This window comes from Miscanthus floridulus, chromosome 1 (genome assembly GCF_019320115.1).
Source record: "Miscanthus floridulus cultivar M001 chromosome 1, ASM1932011v1, whole genome shotgun sequence".
NCBI lineage: Eukaryota > Viridiplantae > Streptophyta > Magnoliopsida > Poales > Poaceae > Miscanthus > Miscanthus floridulus.
This window is the reverse complement of record NC_089580.1, coordinates 10662899-10682854: the sequence shown is the minus strand read 5'-3', so window position 1 is coordinate 10682854 and position 19956 is coordinate 10662899. Positions and strand designations below refer to the sequence as shown.

General features: G+C 52.3%; 1 pseudogene; it reads left to right on the top strand.

Annotated features, from left to right (window-relative positions):
- LOC136542745 (protein argonaute 12-like) overlaps positions 1-19956 on the top strand; it is a 249583-nt pseudogene that overhangs the window by 170046 nt on the left and 59581 nt on the right.

Genomic DNA, 19956 nt, shown 5'->3' with positions numbered 1-19956 from the left:
GTCTGCTCCTTTTTTTGCTTCGCCATGGCCTCCACCGGCGTACCGCCATGGTCTAGCCCCGCCGCTCCGCCATAGCTGCCGCCGCCGTGCGTAGCCCCGACGAGAGGTCCCACCGAGTAGCTCAACCGGTGTGCTAGGTCACGTAGATCACGTAGTGAAGGTGTCACCGCCGGTAAATCTCGCCGTCGACGAGCCATAGCCATGCAGTGCCAAGCAGCGCCGCTGCTCTGTTTTGTCTCGATGACATGTGGGTCCAACTGACGTGTAGGTCCCACCGATCAGCGACAGCAATGTTGAGGGCTAGTTCAAAAATTCCAGATTCAAGTGTGATTTCTGATTTTTGTATCTTCGGTTTGGTAGCTCCTAAATTTGTGAAATAAATTGTGTAGTGTTCATTAGGAAGTGTAGTATTTAGGAAAAATATGTTCTTGACTTGTACAGTAGAAATTTTTGGAGAATTAATTAGGGATTTGAAATGTGCTTTTGAATGCATTCAAATTTGTTTATTTTATATCTAGAGTTCCTGTGCTCCAAAAATTATGAAATTTTTGTGGTAACCTTGTCTTACCATATATGAGCTCTGGTAAAAATTTGAGGACTAGTGCATGTGTAGATTTATAGTTATAGATTTTTCTTTTATGAATAGTTAATCCTTGCATGAATTTTTATAAATTAATTATGAGTCCAAAATTCATGAAATTTGTTGGAGGTAATTCTAGTACCATATGGATGCTAAGAAAAATAGAAAATCTGTTGCTTGACACTTTTCAATAGGGTTTTCCATTTATGCTATTTCAAGCCTTGCTGCCTTATCATTTTTGTATAGAATGTTCTACTTAGTAAAATGACATGAAATTTTTATAGTAGTCCTTTGATAGCATTAGTAAGGCACTGTAAATTTTTGAGAATTTAGTAAGTACATCTGATATATAATTATTATTTAACCTAGATATATGAATAAAATAATAAAGGTAATTAAATAAATAGTTTGGGCTTCACCATTATATTATCTTAAATGTATTTGGTATGCTTAAACTGTTGGTAGATTCTATGTTGTCAAATTTTGAATGATTACATGAAGTAGAAGTATTATTACTTTATATTGCATATTAAATAGTTTCCGGACTGATTCTAGAGTTTGATGAGTCGCATGTTGAAACTGATGTGTACTGTAAAAATGGTTAATAACAAAGTTGTAGAGAATTTGATAAGCTTTCCAGAAAGTCTAGGATCACTATTTTTGGATTAGTAGAACTCTAGTTATGAGTGAAACAAGTAGCTACTATTTGTGGCATAGTCGATGCATTGTAGAAGTAGTTAAGTAATAATCGAGCAGAGATATGCACCTACTCAATAAACATGGTGCACTTGTTAACATATATGCATTCGTAATACTTATGCCATACTCATGCATCTAGGATCAGAGGAAGAGATCATGTTGCTGGAATTCGAAGAAGCAGAGGAAGGGAACCAGCAGGAGGATCCGCAAGCCGCAGCTCCCGAAGTCGTGGAGCAGAACCCTGAAGAGCTTCTGGAGTGTCCTGACCACCGCCCTACTTCCTTTCTGCAAGGCAAGCCCCGGAGCATTATAAGTCTCCCAGTAATTTACAAATGTTTACTTATGTATTTATGGTTGATGCATTAGGTTATAAGAGTTGAATGAAACCACTTGATGCATGTACATTCCTTGTCCAGATATTACACCTTTAACTGGTATAGGTCCAGGATTGAATAAATGCTTAGCCATGCTTAGACCGGTAGAAGTCGGGTGATATCCTGTCACCTGTGAGATATAGGTGGATACCGGAGCACGGTTGGCTATATCTGCCATCGTGGAACAGAATCATGAGGTAAAAGTAAATCAAGACCGGACGGGAGGTCGATAGAGAAGCAACAAGACATGGAGGTCTTGGGTGTGGATCTATCCCCATCTATGTCGATCAAGGACCGTACCGTTGTTGGAACTTCTGACAAGATTGAACGCATGCCTCTCACTTAGCTGGTCGGATAACTCATTCCGACCACGAAGCCGAGTAATTCAACTCAGGCCGGGAATCGTTCTGTTGTGCGCTCCTTCCGGGGAACGACCAGACTGAGCCCAAGGGCAGGCTTGGCCTGAGCATCCTACCATCTGGTGTTCCAGATTGTGCGGCGCAGTACGGACCCGCGAAATGTGTACCGGAGTTGTACCAAAGGTGACCTAAGGCTATCGTGGCTGGTAGACCTAGGTTTGTGTTAGGAATAAATTCCTAGCTGGTTGAAATCGATTCGAATCACCGTCTCTCCCAGATAGTGAGAAACTTGACTAGCTCCAACATCGTAGTAACTGTGTTATGAAACATGATGGTTCGAATGAATATGGAATTACAACACCTGCTATGGTTACTATTGTATGCTTCTAAATGATATACCACATGTTTGGCACATGATAGTTGCTAATCTAGAAATGGATAGTTATAGTTAACCTAATAAAGAAATTGTAACTGTACCATGACTCAATTGCTTTTACGCAAAAATGTTGTCGAGTTACGTCCACTTATACAGCCTTGCATAATCCTTGGAGTCAATTTATTTCTGGTTCATGATGGGTAAGTCTAGCTGAGTACCTTCTCGTACTCAGGGTTTATTTTCCCATTGTTGCAGACGGCACTGTGTATCATGGGTATTGCAAGAGTTGCTTCTATCCCGCCGTGGATGTGGAGTAAGCCTTGGGTAGGCTCCTTTAGTAATTCCTATCTTTGCTTTTGTGGACCGTGATCTGGCTTGGCACTGTATCAAACTATATTGGAAACTTTACCTTCGAACTTAATTGCTTCCACTTATTTATCAAACTCGGTTTGTAATAACTTTTATTCGTACTCTGATGATGAAAAGTATCTGTGAACTTTATGTAATCTGTGGCATGTATGTTGAATCCTGTATGATCTTGGTTGTTGTAATTCGTTTATCGAGACCCGTTGTGGTACTCGATGGACTACCAGGTTTATATGGGTTCAAGTATAACAGTACGACCGCTTGTGGATTGCCATTGTACTTGTATTCTTATAAATTGGTCGGTTCTGCGACATCGGGTGAGCATCCGATTACCGACTCGCTTGAGACTGGCTCGGCATCAGCCCCGTCACCATTGCCGACCGACTTCTCTAACGAAATGTCACATCCAATTAAAGCATTCAACCACTCCAACACCCGCTCGACGACACAGTGCAGCAGAGTGGCCGACGAGATGGAAGTCGCATCAACGCCCTGCCATCAGAGATAGGATAGGGCGGGGGTTACCGACCACTGTGCTCAGCACTGTGTCCATGGCTGATGATCACACTACACTGTGCAGCCTAATCCCTGCTCCGAAGATAGCGCGGCATGGAAAGTCATGTCCAAGTCCCTGTAGCCTTGGAAACAACATATGAAGACCAACTGTTCCCGCAGAGCCTCGACCACCCGCTTTAGAGCCTCTGCATCCTTGGGACACGCACCCGCTGAGCCCTCCACGACGGCCAAGCCTCTGCATCTAGCTAGGCCTTGGCCCTCTGCATCACCAGCGCCAGGCCTCGACACTCCCATGCCGCACAAGATCGAACTTGACCAGCGCGTCGCTCCAGTGTGTAGAGGACAAGACCGCTCCACCGACCATACCGCCACAGTGACAAGCTACAGAGCTTGGACACGCCACCCCTACCGAAGAACGCCACGCAAACATCACATAGCTAATACATGTACCACCCCTGTGCCTCCCTTCGACTATAAAAGGGAATGACCGGGGCCGCTTCTAGGAATCGAATCGAAACACAGACACCAGAACACATCGGATTGGAACCAAACACACAACACTCTATAACACATGCTACTCCTTGTAGAGACCTGGGGCTAGCTCCCTCTCTCGCTCAGCTTATAACCCCCTACTATGAGCACCTTGGTGCAAGGAATACAAGAATGCTCTCTCAGACTGGACGTAGGGCACCCACTGCCTGAACCAGTATAAATCTTGTGTCTCTTTGCATCACCATCCGGAATTAGGAACACACGGCACATTTTTACTTGTTGGTTGAGGACCCCCCGGTCCAAAACACCGATAGTTGGCGCGCCAGGTAGGGGCCTCTGTGTGTTAGCTTAGTCATCCCAATAGATTCCAGATGGCAGACCCCGTACAACGGCTGCGTCTCGGCATGATGATCTAGTTCGGGAGCCTAGAGTTCATGTCTCTAGGACATGAGTATGACATGGTATTCTTCTCGCCCAGAGCCTCGCCAACCAAAGACGATATCACGCACTGGCAGCCCCGGCGCAGACAGCGCTGGGGCTGCCGTCCTCGTCCCGCTCGCCAGGCACGACACGAGCAGGGCCACACCGACACCGCGCGAGTTTAGGGCAACGCTCCATGCTCCGACGTCCTCCCACACCCAGCTGTTGGTGCAGAGTCCCTAGCTAGGGACCTGCATGGCCTTAGCCTGGGCAAGGGAAAAACGCCAGTGGTGCACAGCGACGCCCTACCATCAAGCTCTGCCCCACCACCTCCTAAGGGGCCAACTCTAGCGGAGCAGAGACCGACGATGGCACCATCCCCATACCCTTTTGGGTTGACCAATGCCACTGCCTCCTATGCTATCACCTATGCTTCCATTCACCAACGCTCTGCTCTCGACCCCATTGCCACAACTCTGATCCACACCCACTCTGACTCCTTAAAGGAGGACGAGGCATGGGCCAGAGCAGACTTTGCCAGGCTTTGTGACCCTGAAGCCATGCGCCGCTTCCTAGTTATGAGTGACTACTGCTTCGGCTATTCTGATTCTGATGACGAGGACGCTTACGACCCAACTCATGAGTGCTTCCACATCGGACTCGGAATGCCGAGCATGGGTGACGAGGACGAAGGGGTGAGCAATCGCTTAGTAGGGGCAGGCAATGCCACACCACCACGCGCCGGGTCCCTGCCAGCGCCGGCCGGTGCCCACGCCCCCAGGGAGCTTCGACGCCTAGACCTAGAGCAGCTTCGTGAGCTTCAGGCCAAGGTCGAGCAAGACTGACTCCTTCTGCAATAGCTCTAAGCCAACCTCGAGCAAGAGCAGCGAGGTCACGGTGATGGCGGAGCGGCTCGGCGGAGGGCTTGTGACGTCAACCGCAGCATCAGCAATGACAAGGGGGGTGAGCAACCCCCTGTCTTCAATCATGCTAGCCAGAACATCACGGCAGCAGTAATGCTCCTCCGAACGATGCCCGAGCCATCTACCCCGGAGGGGCGATGGGTCCACGGTGGACTCCGAGACCGCCACGATATAGCAGGCCAAAAGCTCCACGTCTCGACGACGCGGGGACGCCTCGGAATGGCCCGCGGTTACACCTCATCACAATAGAGACGCCTCGGTCCATCCTAAGCCTAGTAGGGCCTCGGTGCATGACTGCCTCGGCGATAGACGTGAGGCACAGGGCGATCACAATGTGATCAACAGGCGATGGCGCCACGACGATGATGGACCTACCCGAGGCTATCAACCACACTGGGGTGGTCACTACGATAGTGAGGAAGACCACAGTCCTTCTCCTAGGCCATTGGGCCCTCGAGTCTTCAGCAGGGCCATCCGCGGCGCCACTTCCCGGCTCGATTTTGATAGCCAGCCAAACTCTCGAAGTATAGCTTCATCCAACACTTTTCGAAGCAATGCACCGAGCTGCCCAGCGTTGGCGACTCAGAAATCGTCCAGGCATTCCTCTCTGGCACCACCTCCTGAGACCTTGTCCGGGAGTTAGGCCGAAACATACCAACCACCGTGGCCGCGCTCCTCGACATCACCACCAACTTCACCTCAGGTGAAGAGGCCGTCGGGGCCATCTTCCCCGACAACGACGCCAAGGGGAAGTGGAGGGATGAGACCCCTAGGGCCTCGACCCCCCGTCTCCCCAAGAAGAAGAAAAAGGGGCGCAAAGGGAAGCAGGAGGTCCCCGAAGCCGTGGATCGTAGGAATCCCCGAGGCCCCGCTAGAGGCCCCGGGCTCTTTGACGACATGTTGAAGAAGCCATGCCCTTACCATCAGGGCCCAGTGAAGCACACCCTGGAGGAGTGCACCATGCTCCGGCGTTACTACGCCAAGCTTGGGCTCCCCTACGATGATGCCAAGAAGAGGGGCACAGGCGATAGGGACGACGACATGGGCGATGGGTTCCCCAAGGTGCACAATGCCTTCATGATCTTCGACGGGCCTTCAGCGGGCCTCACGGTGCGTTAGCGGAAGAAGGAACGCTGAGAGGTCTTCTCAGTTGAGGTGGCTACTCCCCAATACCTCCACTGGTCTTGGGAGGCAATCACCTTCGATCGGGATGACCACCCTGATTATGTCCTGAACCCTGGGCAGTACCCACTCGTTGTCGACCCAATCATCGGCAACACCCAGCTCACCAAGGTGCTGATGGACGGAGGTAGTGGCCTCAACATCCTCTACGCCAACACCTTGGAGCTCCTGGAGCTCGACCGGTCACGGCTCCGAGGCGATGCCGCGCCCTTCCACGGCATCATGCCGGGGAAGCGCACGCGACCCCTCGGGCGCATCGACTTGCCCGTCTGCTTTGGCACCCCATCCAACTACCACAAGGAGGTTCTTACCTTCGAGGTGGTTGGGTTCAAGGGAACCTATCACACCATTTTGGGGTGCCCATGCTACGCCAAGTTCATGGCGATCCCCAACTACACCTACCTCAAGCTCAAAATGTCGGGCCCCAATGGTGTCATCACTGTCGGGTCCACATACGAACATGCATATGACTGCGACATCGAATGTGGCGAGTACGCTAAAGCTCTCATAGAGGCCAAGACCCTCATTGCTAGCCTCGACCGATTCGGCAGTGAGGTGCCTGACTCCAAACGCCACGCCAAGACCTTCAAGCCTGCCGAGGCCGTCAAGCTCGTCCCGATCGACCCCACCTGCTCCAACGACCAAGCACTGAGGGTCAGTGCCACCCTCAACAGCAAATAGGAAGTCATGCTCGTCAACTTTCTCTGCGCGAACATCAACATATTCGCGTGGAGCCCCTCGGGCATACCGAGGGAGGTCGCCGAGCACGCCTTGGACATCTGGGCCGGCTCCAGACCGGTGAAGCAGCGCCTACACCAATTCAACAAGGAGAAGCGCAGAGCCATCGGTGAGGAGGTGCAGAAGCTTTTGGCGGCCAGATTCATCAAGGAAGTGTCCCAACCAGAGTGGTTAGCTAATCCTATATTAGTTAAGAAGAAAAATGGAAAGTGGAGAATGTGTGTAGACTACACCAGTTTAAACAAAGCATGTCCAAAGGTTCCATTTCCATTTCCTTAAATCGACCAAATCGTCGACTCCACTGCGGGATGCAAGACCCTGTCTTTCCTCGATGTGTATTCCGGTTACCATCAAATCAAGATGAAAGAGTCCAACCAGCTCGCGACTTCTTTCATCACCCCATTCGGCATGTACTGCTATGTGACCATGCCGTTCAGTCTCAGAAATGCAGGGGCCACATACCAGTGGTGCATGACCCAAGTCTTTGGCGAGCACATTAGGCGAACCATCAAGGCCTACATGGACAACATCGTGGTGAAGTCTAGGAAGGCCAGTGATCTCATCGATGACTTAAAAATAGCCTTCAAATGTCTCAAAGAGAAGGGCATCAAGCTCAACCCCGAGAAGTGTGTCTTTGGGGTCCCCCAAGGCATGCTCTTGGGATTCATAGTCTCAGAGCACGGCATCGAGGCCAACCCAGAGATGATCTTAGCCGTAACCAACATGGGGCCAATCCGAGACCTCAAGGGAGTACAGAGGGTGATGGGATGCCTTGCGGCCCTGAGCCACTTCATCTCACGCCTTGGTGAAAAAGGCTTGCCTCTGTACCGACTCTTGAGAAAATCTGAATGCTTTTTTTGGACCCTCGAGGCTGAAGAAGCTCTCACCAAGCTCAAGGCATTGCTCACCAATCCTCTCGTCCTGGTGCCACCGACCCAGGGCGAGGCCCTCTTACTCTACATCGCCGTAATAACCCAAGTGGTCAGCGTGGCCATAGTGGTAGAGAGGCCAGAAGAGGGGCACACTCTACCCGTCCAATGACCTGTTTACTTCATCAGCGGAGTGCTCTCCGATGCCAAGACGCGCTACCCCCACATCTAGAAGTTGATCTACACCATAGTCTTGGCTCGACGCAAGCTGCGTCACTACTTCGAGTCCCACCCGGTGACCGTGGTCTCGTCTTTCCCCTTGGGAGAGATAGTCTAGAACCAGGAGGCCTCGGGTAGAATAGCCAAGTGGGCCACCGAACTCATGGGGGAAGCCCTATCTTTTGTGCCGCGAAAAGCAATTAAATCCTAGGTCTTGGCCGATTTTGTAGCTGAGTGGACCAACACCCAGCTGCCCCCTGCTCAAGTCCAGGCAGAATACTAGACCATGTACTTCGATGGGTCTCCGATGAAAACCAGGGCAGGCATGGGTCTGCTCTTCATCTCACCCCTCAGAGTGCACATGCGCTACGTAATTCGGCTCTACTTCGCCGCTTCCAACAACATGGCTGAATACGAGGCCCTCGTCAATGGCCTACAGATCGCCACCAAACTTGGGGTGCGGCATCTCGACGTTCAAGCTGCCATGACCCCAAAATGGAGGCGTACTACAAGCTGGTACATCGCCTAGAAGACAAGTTCGATGGCCTCGAACTCAACCACATCGCGCGAAGATTCAACGAGGCCACGGACAAACTGGCAAAGATGGCATCGGCGCGGACCCCGGTCCCCCCAAACGTCTTCGCCAGAGACCTTCACAAGCCTTCCATCAACTACGTCTTAGCGGCAGAGGAGGGCCCCCCGGTCAAGCCCACCGCAAGGCCTAAGGCCCCCTCTGTCACTGAGGCCCCGTCGCCCAAGCCCAAGGCCATGGCGATCGACATGGAATGTCCCAAGGCCGACCGAGGAATGGACTGGCAGGTCCTGTTCCTTGATTGCCCCATTCGAGGAGAGCTTCCTACAGATAGGACCGAGGCCCGATGGCTTGCGCGATGAGCCAAAACTTACGTCCTTAGCAACGGTGAGTTGTACAGACAAAGCCCATCTAGTGTCCTCCAATGCTGCATCACCACCGAGGCTGGCCAAGCCCTACTTTGGGACTTGCACGCGGGAGCCTGCAGGCACCATGCGGCGCCCTGGGCGCTCGTGGGAAATGCCTTCTGCCAAGGATTCTACTGGCCAATAGCGGTAGCTGATGCTACGAAGCTGGTACGCTCCTATGAGGGATGTCAGTACTATGCACGGCAGACGCACCTCCTGGCCCAAGCCATCCAAACCATCATCATCACATGGCCATTTACCTTGTGGGGGCTAGACATGGTTGGGCCTCTATAGAAGGCACCCGGGGGCTGTACCCACCTACTGGTAGCCATCGACAAGTTCTCCAAGTGGATCGAAGCTCGCCCAATCACCCAAATCAAGTCCGAGCAAGCAGTGCTATTCTTTACTGATATCATCCATAGGTTCGGGATTCCAAATACCATCATCACCGACAATGGGACGCAATTCACCGGCCACAAGTTCCTGATGTTCTGTGACGACCACCACATCCATGTGGCCTGGTCGGCCGTAGGACACCCTAGGACAAACGGCCAAGTGGAACGTGCAAACGGCATGATCCTACAAGGTCTCAAGCCTAGAATATACAACCGGTTGAAGAAATTCGGCAAGAAATGGCTTGTCGAACTCCCGTCGGTCATCTGGAGCCTGAGGAATACACCAAGCTAGGCCACGGGGTTCACACCGTTCTTCCTGGTCTATGGTGCCGAGGCCATCCTCCCCACCGACTTGGAGTATGGCTCCCCGAGGCTATAGGCCTACAACGAGCAAAGCAACTGCATGGCCCATGAGGATGCCCTCGACCAGCTGGAGGAAGCCCGAGACATCGCACTGCTACACTCGGCCAAGTACCAGCAAGCCCTACGACGCTACCAAACCCAACGCATTAAAAGCTGAGACCTGAAGGTGGGCGACCTGGTGCTGAGACTGAGGCAGAGCTGTAAGGGCCGCCACAAGCTGGCCCCGCCATGGGAAGGGCCATACATCGTCGCCCAAGTACTGAAGCTGGGGACCTACAAGCTAGCCAACGAGAAGGGTGAAGTCTTCACCAATGCTTGGAACATAGAACAGCTACGTCGTTTCTACCCTTAAATTTCCAAGCGTTATATACATTGTTTCTCGAAATGCAATAAAGAAGCATTCTTTAGTTGTTATAATTTTTCGAGAAATCCCCCCTAGGAAAATCGATTGTAAAAAACCTAAGGACCGAAAGTTCGCCCTAAGGCCAAAAGGCCGGCCGAGCCGCGAGACAGCCTACGCCTCTGGGCTACGGCAACTCCCTCACCACCTTTCGCCCGAGGGGCAGCTTAGGCTCCGAGGAAGTTTTTTGCAAAGAACTTGTCTATCGATAGGGGCTCGACGTTACAATAACGCTATGAGGGAGACTCGGCTCTGCCTCTCCAAAACTGAGCCTCCCTCGGGGGCTAGAAAAAATTGGCCCCTAAGTCCCAAACACCGTTCTTTAGCCGTCTTTCGAAAAAATTTCTACGCCAAACTCTCCTGTATACTCTGATAGGACGATCGCAAAAACCTAAGGACCAAAAGTTTGTCTCAGGGCCAAAAGGCCGGCCGAGCCATGAGAACGGCCTACGCCTCCGGGCTATGGCAACTCCCTCACCACCTTTTCACCCAGGGGACAACTTAGGCTCTGAGGAAGTTCTTTGTGTTTGTCCAAGAACGAGACAGAGGGCACAGGCTCGGAAATATAATAGAAAATGGTTAAAAAACACACATACGCAAGTACTTTAAAGGCCTCGATGGCCACAAATGTTATGATACAGAGGTGTGATTCCTAATCCATTTACATGGCCCCTTTGGCCTAGGTCAAAATGCAGGGTCACAAGCATCAATGGACGGCGCAGAAAGAACCACCTCCTCTTCAAATAGCCGGGCCAGCGCCGTGCCAGGGGCCTCAACCTCCTCGGCCAGCTTCATCACCTCCTCCTCGGCCTTCTCATCGTCATCGGCCATGACGTAGCCTTCGCGGATGGCCTCAAGGTCGACACTGGTGTAATGTGAGGAGCGATGGCCAGGGCGCGCTTGATGCCCGTATGCAGTGCCCCACGGAGCCGCTCGTGGACGCGGCCGCTCAACGCAATTAAGCGGCTCCCAAGGGAGCTGCCTAATTTGACCCCTGCAACCTCCAGGGCCTCGTAGGGGGTATGGATAGTGCTCTACAGCGTGTCGTGCTCTCAGATCTCAGTGTTGAGCACTGCCTGCACTGAGACAGAGGCCTTGGCCGCCCGGGAGACCTCTTTCTCCAGATCTACATCACGATAGGGAGTTAGGGGCCAAACACGAGAAAGGCAAATAAAACAAGGGGCGTGGCTCGACAGAACTCACCCTCAGCTTTTTTATTCTAAGCCTCGGCCGCCTTGATAGCCTCAGACAGGGCACCTTTCATCCACAGGTGCTCACCCTGCTCTGCACCCAGCTGCTCGGCGATGGCCTTAGCAGGGGCCATCGCTTCTTCAGCCCGGGACTTGAAGGTGTCCCGCTCGCCGGCCACCTGGGTCAGCTCCTCCTCCAGCTCCTCGATCTGCGCCGCTAAAGGGGTGGCCTGCTCCTGAGCCATGGCCGCCTCGGCCTTCAGGTCAGTATAGCGAAGGTGGAGGTCCTCCACCTCCGCACCCCATGCCGACAGACGTTCATTGACACCAGCGAGCAAGTCCTTCTGCCGTCGGAGCTGGTCCCAGACGTCCCTCTCCCTCCGTAGGAACACTGATTTCCCAAGCGACCAGGCCTTGAGCTCCTAAGTAGGCAAAAATGTATGTCAAACACTGTGAGGGGGCTCAGAGAAAAGACAACACGGCACGAGAAAAGAAAGCATGTACCTGGACGACACCGGGCAAATCCCCCATAACGGACAACGCTATCTGCAATGACCGCTCTACCAATTGGTGGTACTACTTGAGGGTGTTCCAGCGCCCCCCCTCGGCGATGTCCTCAAGGGCGAACACAGGATCCCCCTCAGGGTCGGCCTGGTTCTGCCATAGAACACGTGGGCCGTTCCACCCACGGGGCTCGGGTCGGACCTAGACAAGGGCCAAGCTCCCCTCGGTGGGAATCAGGACCGGCTGCTCCGTGGTGCTAGACGCCTCGGTGTCCGCCGCCTCCTTCCCCTGAGAAGAATCATCAGACGAGATTGCCTGAATCGGGGGCGGTGCCAAAGCTTGCCCCATCTCTGTCCCCACCGCCTCGGCCTCGATAGACCCGAGGGCTCCGGCCTCTGCCATCTCAACCTCGGCGGTCCTGGGGGCCCCGGCGTCCACCACCTCGGCTTCAGAAGTCTTGGGGGCCCCGGCCTCACCCTCGATGGCCTCGGTAATGGTAGACGCCTCGACCTCATTCACCTCAAGGTCCACGGACTCGAGGGGCGTAGGCTCCTCCTCCCCCACCTGCTCCGTGGCCGCCTCGGCACCCTCTCCTTGGGCAGCCGGCTCCTTTGGGTCGGCCCTAGCCGACGTCACGCCACGCTGCAGGGCGGCCTACACGTCCACCAACCATCGGGCGGTAGAGCTAGTGCCCACCTTGAGCGCCTTAAGTGGCGCCAGGGCGAGCGTTTCCGCCTGACGCTTCCGGCTAAAAATGAGCCACTCACAAGGTCAGCCTATGACCAAAAAATGAGTGGGAACTATTGCAAACTCCACTAGATAAAACACTTACCTCGCACAAGGAACCAACACCTTCACCACCGTGCACTTTGTCACAAGCGGTGGCGGGGGCAGCGGCAGTGGCGCGACCGCCGTATCCGCCGGAGCCGGCCGGCCCTCGCCGAACTCTGGCGCTACCTCGACCCCCTACAGAGGCAGTCGAGTAGCCTCCGTCATAGCCCGCTCCTCCTCTACCGTCGAGCCCACCGGGCTGACGGCACGCTCCTCTGACACCTGTGCCTCGAGCGTGTCGTCCTCGGCACCAGGGCAGGCAGTCGCCAGCCCCGAGACGCCCTCTCCTCCTCCTCTTAGGGACGTTGGGCCACTTCCCAATGCCCCAGGCACCGTCTCCCTGATGTCGGGGAGGTAGTCTAGGGGACCCTGCCCCACCTCGCTCTCATCGTCTTCGTCGCCTGAGGAGTCCGATGGTGACAAAGATGGCTCCACCAGGAGACCGTCACGCGCCTATCGCCGGTGATGTTTATCCAACTCATCATGCTCAAGGATCTTCTTCTTGCGCCTTGCCTCCTTAGCATCTTTCCACTTCTTGCGTGCCTCGGTGTGTGCCCTGTTATGGGCTCGCTGCCCGACGTCCTCGGGAACAGGCGGCGGGGAGGCTCGCACATCCCTCATCCCCTGTAGGACGGGAAGTGTAAGGAGCAAGAAGGCCTCGGGGGCTTTAGCAATGAACACTCACCAGGGAAATGTACCCCCATGATGGGCGCATCGGGAACGGGGCTAGACCGCCGCTCTTCAGCCGCCCCTCCACCGTCTTCCTCACCCGGCGTAGAACCTCCTCGTCAGAGAGGGGGGCGGCGGACAACCGGATGCCGTCAATCGGCTCGTCCGGCATCATCTCGAATAGGCACCATCGTCGAGCCATCAACGGCAGCACCCTCCTGTGGTGGAAGGCTGCCACGACCATGGTCGCCGTAAGGCCACAGTCACGTAGCCTCCCCAGAGCCCTCAGGAGCAGTTCCAGCTTGGGCTGATCGTCCTTCGAGACACCGTACCGCCACCTATCCGGCTGGCTCTCCACGACCCGCCCGATATAGGGGGGAAGCCCGCCATCGTCGTTGCGGAGGTAAAACTAGCTGTCGTACCATCGGCGATTGGACGAGGTGAGCTGGGCCGGGATGTAGAGGAGCTGCCGGTCTTGGCGCACCTGGAAGGTGCAGCCGTCGGCCCTCAATGCCTTCCAAGCACCCTTCATGCCCACCGGCTTGGTGGTGAGCCCTACCCGAAACAAGTGGAGCCACAGCTCCCAGTGGGGGTGATGCCTAGGTACCCCTCGTAGACGGTGACGAAGATGGCCGCCTGTGCGATGGAGTTGGGGCTGAAGTTGTGAAGCTCCACGCCATAGTAATGTGGGAGCGCCCGCATGAACCGGTCCACTGGCAAACCGAAGCCACGCTCGTGGAAGACCACGAAGCTCACGACGTAGCCATCACGTGGCCTTGGCTCCGACTCGTTCCCCGGAACAATCCACTCCGGCATGTTGGGGTCGGTGACCAGGCAGAGAAGACCACCATCGACGAGCGACTGTAGCGTCTTGGCGGTCACGTCAGATGGACCCCAAGGATCCGCCTAGAGCACAACAGTGCCACTACCCATGGATGTGGTGGACAATGTGGCTACGGCGGTAAGGTGAACTCTCGATTACTCGCTCTCTCTCACTCTCTCTTTTCCTCCCCCTTCTCTCTTCTTCTTCCTAGCGCTCTCTTCTGTTCTTAGCAACCGCTCGAAGGCAGAGAGGGCGAATGCAGGCAGAAAAGGTAAGGAGGGGCAGGGGCGTGGCTCGTCATGTATTTATAAGGGAGAGGGCAAATGGGCGGGCAACGAAATCAGAAATGGGCAGGCGACGAAATTGGGGAAATGATTTTCTAGATCTAGCGCGGATAATACAGATCCGGTTAAACCGCCCACACGTCCGCCTTTTTACTAACTATGCATAGTAACGTCCCATCCACAAACATCGCATCGCAATCCATCCGCAGCAACGGCAGGCGCCTTTTTCGCCCCCCCCCCCCCCCCCCCCCCGAGGAACTGCCCTGAAAAGGTGCGCCCACCATTGTCAGTCGATTCCTTTCGAACCAAGGAACTGGGCGCCGAGCCCGTTACGGTCCAGGGGTTTGAAGGTTGGGCCCTTGAGGGTCTCGACAGCCACCCTAGGACAAACAGAGTCAGGGACAACTATGGGCGAGCCCTTACATGGCCGAGGCCCAAGCGAGCAATCGCTTGGGATGCCCTAAGTCATGTCCGAGACCGGTAGGGAAGTCTCTAAAGGGGATCCCATCGTAGGGAGGCACCGAGCCCCCAGGGCCAATCGAACGACCCTGGCACCCACTAGAGAAGCCCACTGGTACTTTTGGAGTGCGTCTCTGGACCACTAGCCGACCCCTATCGAATGGGGCATGGGCCTCCACTCGGACTTACCTGATAATAGCTCACCAAAGATGTCACTGCTCGCGCCCACCAAGGGTAGCCTAGCATACTCCACCCCTCCTTCCGAGCGAAAAGGATGCATGAGGGCCGTTTAAAAAGACAGGGTGCTCCTGACCGCCCTCTTGCTCCGCGCAGAGGCTTGGGGGCTCTTCCTGCGACAAAATCCGAGGCCCAGCGACCCAAGCTCGCATGCGGGGGCTCGGCAAAAACCCCTTCTTCCAAGCGAAAAGGATGCGTGAGGGCCGTATAAAAAGACAGGGGTGCTCCTGACTGCCCTCTTGCTCCGCGCAGAGGCTCGGGGGCTCTTCCTGCGACAAAGCCGAGGCCCAGCGACACAAAACTCGCACTCAAAGGCTCGGCAAAACCTGATAAAACCCCTCACTCAAAAGGAAAGAAAGCCCCTGGAGGAATGAATCCACTCCTCTAGGGCCTCGGGGGCTACACCCAACGGGTGCGCTCGCGCGCACCCACCGAAGCCTCGAGCACAGAACATAATCCCAACAAGGGCTATCACAAGCCAAGTCTCAACCTCAGAGAGAGTGCTCACACCCCCCCTAAGGCTCGGGGGCTACTGTTGAATACCATAAAAAGGGGTACCCTAAGCAAGAACCGAAAAAATTGCTTAGACCTCAAAATAACGAAACCAAAATACAAACCATAAGGTCTCGACACCATTTCTCTGCCTCGCCCGAGGCCCTTCACCGCAAGGCCTCGGACGAGGCACCGATTCTCTAATTCACTCGAGGCCCTGCGCCATGAAACATTCTCTGCCTCGACCGAGGCCCCAGAGGAGGTACCGATTCTCCGCCTCGACCAAGGCCCTAGAAGAAGTACCGACTCTCCGCTCCGCCCGAGGCCCCGCACCGAAAGGTCTCGGATGAGGTACCAATTCTCCGCCTCGACCGAGGCCCTAGATAAGGTACTGATTCTCCGCCTCGCTCGAGGACCATGCTATAAGGCCTCGGGCGAGCATCTGGTTACCGACTCGCTCGAGACCGGCTCGGCATCAGCCTCGTCACCACCGCTGACCGACTTCTCTGATGAAACGTCACATCTAATTAAAGCATTCAACCACTTCGACACCCGCCCGACGGCACAGTGCAGCAGAGTGGTCGACGAGACGGAAGTCGCATCAACGCCCTGCCATCAGAGACAGGACAGGGCGGGGGTTACCGACCACTATGCTCAGCACTGTGTCCACGGCTGACGATCGCACTACACTGTGTAGCCTAATCCCTGCTCCGAAGATAGCACAGCATGGAAAGTCATGTCTAAGTCCCTGTAGCCTTGGAAACAACATACGAAGACCAACTGTTCCCACAGAGCCTCGGCCACCCGCTTCAGAGCCTCTGCATCCTCGGGACACGCGCCCGCCGAGCCCTCCACGACGGCCAGGCCTCTGCATCTGGCTGGGCCTCGGCCCTCTGCATCACCAGCGCCAGGCCTCGACACTCCCGCGCCGCACAGGATCGAACGTGATCGGCGCATCGCTCCAGTGCGTAGAGGACAAGACCGCTCCACCGACCATACCGCCATAGTGACAAGCTACAGAGCTCGGACACGCCACCCCTACCAAAGAACGCCACGCAAACGTCATGTAGCTAATACATGTACCACCCATGTGCCTCCCTTCGACTATAAAAGGGAATGACCGGGGCCGCTTCTAGGCATCGAATCAAAACACAGACACTAGAACACATCGGATCGGAACCAAACACACAACACTCTGTAACACGCGCTACTCCTTGCAGAGACCTAGGGCTAGCTCCCTCTCTCGTTCAGCTTGTAACCCCCTACTACGAGCACCTCGGTGCAAGGAATACAAGAACGCTCTCTCAGACTGGATGTAGGGCACCCACTGCCTGAACCAGTATAAATCTTGTGTCTCTTTGCATCACCATCCGGAATTAGGAACACGCAGCACATTTTTACTCGTTGGTTGAGGACCCCCCCGGTCCAAAACACCGACAAGATGCATTTGCAAGTTGTACCTCTGGGTAATTGTAGTAAAATTGTGATGAATCACCTTGGTACTCCATGATTTAGAACTTGACCGCCTTGCTAAATTTTCCAATAAGCAGCGCAACTTGTTGCAAAATCGCAAACGAGATCACAAGGGGTCAAAACCAGAAGCGATCGGCCTTTTGGGCTAGATGCAATGGTAATGGTGAACTCAAAAAGATAGATCAGCGAGGAGTAAGGCTAGGTCAGAGAGATCAGCTATAAGAGATAGCCGAACCAATCTTCCTCAGCGGAGTCACCAAAAAGTATGTTGACATTGGATGTGGTCCAAATCACACACCAACAAGGGCATTGGACGCCCGGGCCGCTATGAACCAAAGAACGCAGCAAGAATGTCACTCTTTTGTGGTGAAGAACGGAGATGTTTATAAGCAAACTACCAAAGGATAACTAACGTGCTTGCGTGACGAAAAACTGACTAGTTTTTAGGCAAACTAGCAAAGAAACCGTTGAAGCTCTCGCCCGGGAGGGACCCTGTGTGGTAGAACCACCTAATCTATTGCCTTCCCAAGAGTACTTGTCTTCCATTAGACACTAAGTACCCAAGAGAGTGCACTAAATTGTGCTGTTCTGTCGAGCACACCCAAGGAAGAACTAAAAAATCCACATTCTTCCGTCAGGATCATAAATGAGAGAATAAATCTTATAACATTATTAACCATTTCTTACATCACATAATTACAACATTAGAGTACTTAAACAAGTTGAATGCAATAGAAGAATTAAGACAGTTTTACTTGTAAAAAAGTTTATACATTTTAGGTTCGCATTTTTATCTTGCAGCGGAGAACAACATATGATCAGAGTTACAGCGAAAATAAATATTAATTTAATGACATGGTGAAGTATTAACATAGTGGACATTTATATACCAGAGATGCTAGTAGATTTTACATCTTTTCTTATAAAAACCTTTAGTGGGGGTTATAAATAAACACTACGATCACAGCATGAAAGGAATCCTTTCTGAGCCCACCAAAAGGTTTTCACACACAAGAGTCAGCTCTAGCATTCACCTATCACCTGCAACAGGAGGAATGAAATCCTGAGTACTCGATTGTACTCAGCAAGACTTACCCGATAGGAGAAAAATAAAAGACTCCAAGGATATGCAAGGCTTATTTGGCTTGCTGGTTTATTGCATTTGTAGGAAGCATTACTAATAGTGCATCCTTATATTCAATTTTATTAGCAGTCATCATTAGTTTATTAACTAACCATTCTATGTAAGCACCTATGCTACTTTCAAGCAGATGGTAAGCAATTAGAACTATTTTAGCATCTTTCATATTCCAGTTCTTACTACGGTGCTAGACCATAGCCAAGTCATACCATCTCACAGAAACGGCGATTCATGAATCAATGTATCACAGCTGGATACCCCGAAACACACGCCTCGCTTATACCCTAGGCACAAACAAAACCAACCCGTTCCACTCCTGCCAAGGGGTACAGATCCCCGTTCAAACTTGGACTCCAAGCCCCCAACACCTGAGACCCGGTCTCACTATGGTGCTTAGACCTCCACCTAATACCCACCCGTAAAAGCCAGCCCGAAAAGAGACGAAACCCATGACAAGAGAGTAACAAGTCTTCCCGCTCCCATAAGTAAGTATGTGCTCAGGATAATAAGTCTGTGACCTGACTACCATCCACAACAACGGACGGTCATCAATTGACACAGGCGGGACAAATGCAACCGGAGCCTCGCTCGGTTGCCTAACTAAGCCCAAATCCAAATTCAAAGCACAGTCCCGCCCGGTCTCCAACTATCATCCATATATATTCCATGTGATAGTTATATGATAATAAGAACAATAATATCTTTCCTATCTCTCACGAGTGACAGGTAATCACTCGACTTCTACCGAAATCCTTTAGCATAGCAATCTACATAATCCTGACATACTAGTAGGACTCATAGGCTTTCATTCAACTCCTTAAAACTTAATGCACAAGCATAAAATAAAGTGTAGAATAATAGGAGTTATGCACCGAGGCTTGCCTGGGTAAGATATAACCAAATGTTAGCACTCTATTGTGGTGACACGATCAACAAGGCACCATCTTTTCTGCTACTTTGGTCAACTCCACGATCCATCGTTGTTCCTATTATGATATACGTGGATGCAATGTAGAGACGTAATTAATCAACGACAACCGCAACTCTTAAAAATACGATTACGCCTCTCAAACTAACGAGCTAGCTCTAATGACTAACGTACTAGGCTACGTATTCACGTTGTCGAATAAGACGTTATTTCCCAACAAGTGTTTTAGTTATACAAACCCAAGGTGTTTCTTTATCCATTACATTGATTTAATATATACTCAAACTAGGACTCATTAGCTATCTTAGCAACTAATTATTCAGGAGCTAAAAAATTACGGTGAACATCTAATAACATTAGGAATTTACTGTGAAATTTTTAGAGTCAACATTATCACCAATTTATCACAAAAATTCCTACAAGTTTATATATTAATAATATTAAGCATCTTAATTTAATTAGAGAACTCCTGAAAAATATTATAAAACTATGTGAATAAGATATGGTGTAGAATGTTGACCTACGAAAGATGACATGTTCAACAGATAAGTATCGCGGAAATGCGTATGTTGCAATGCAGATAAGTTCGAAACAATGATATACGTGATAGATTTAGGGTAGCACCAATTGAAGAAAAGCTTGTCCAACACCGGTTGAAATGGTTTGGACATGTCCAATGAAGACCTCCAGAGACACCGGTACGTAGTGCAATTCT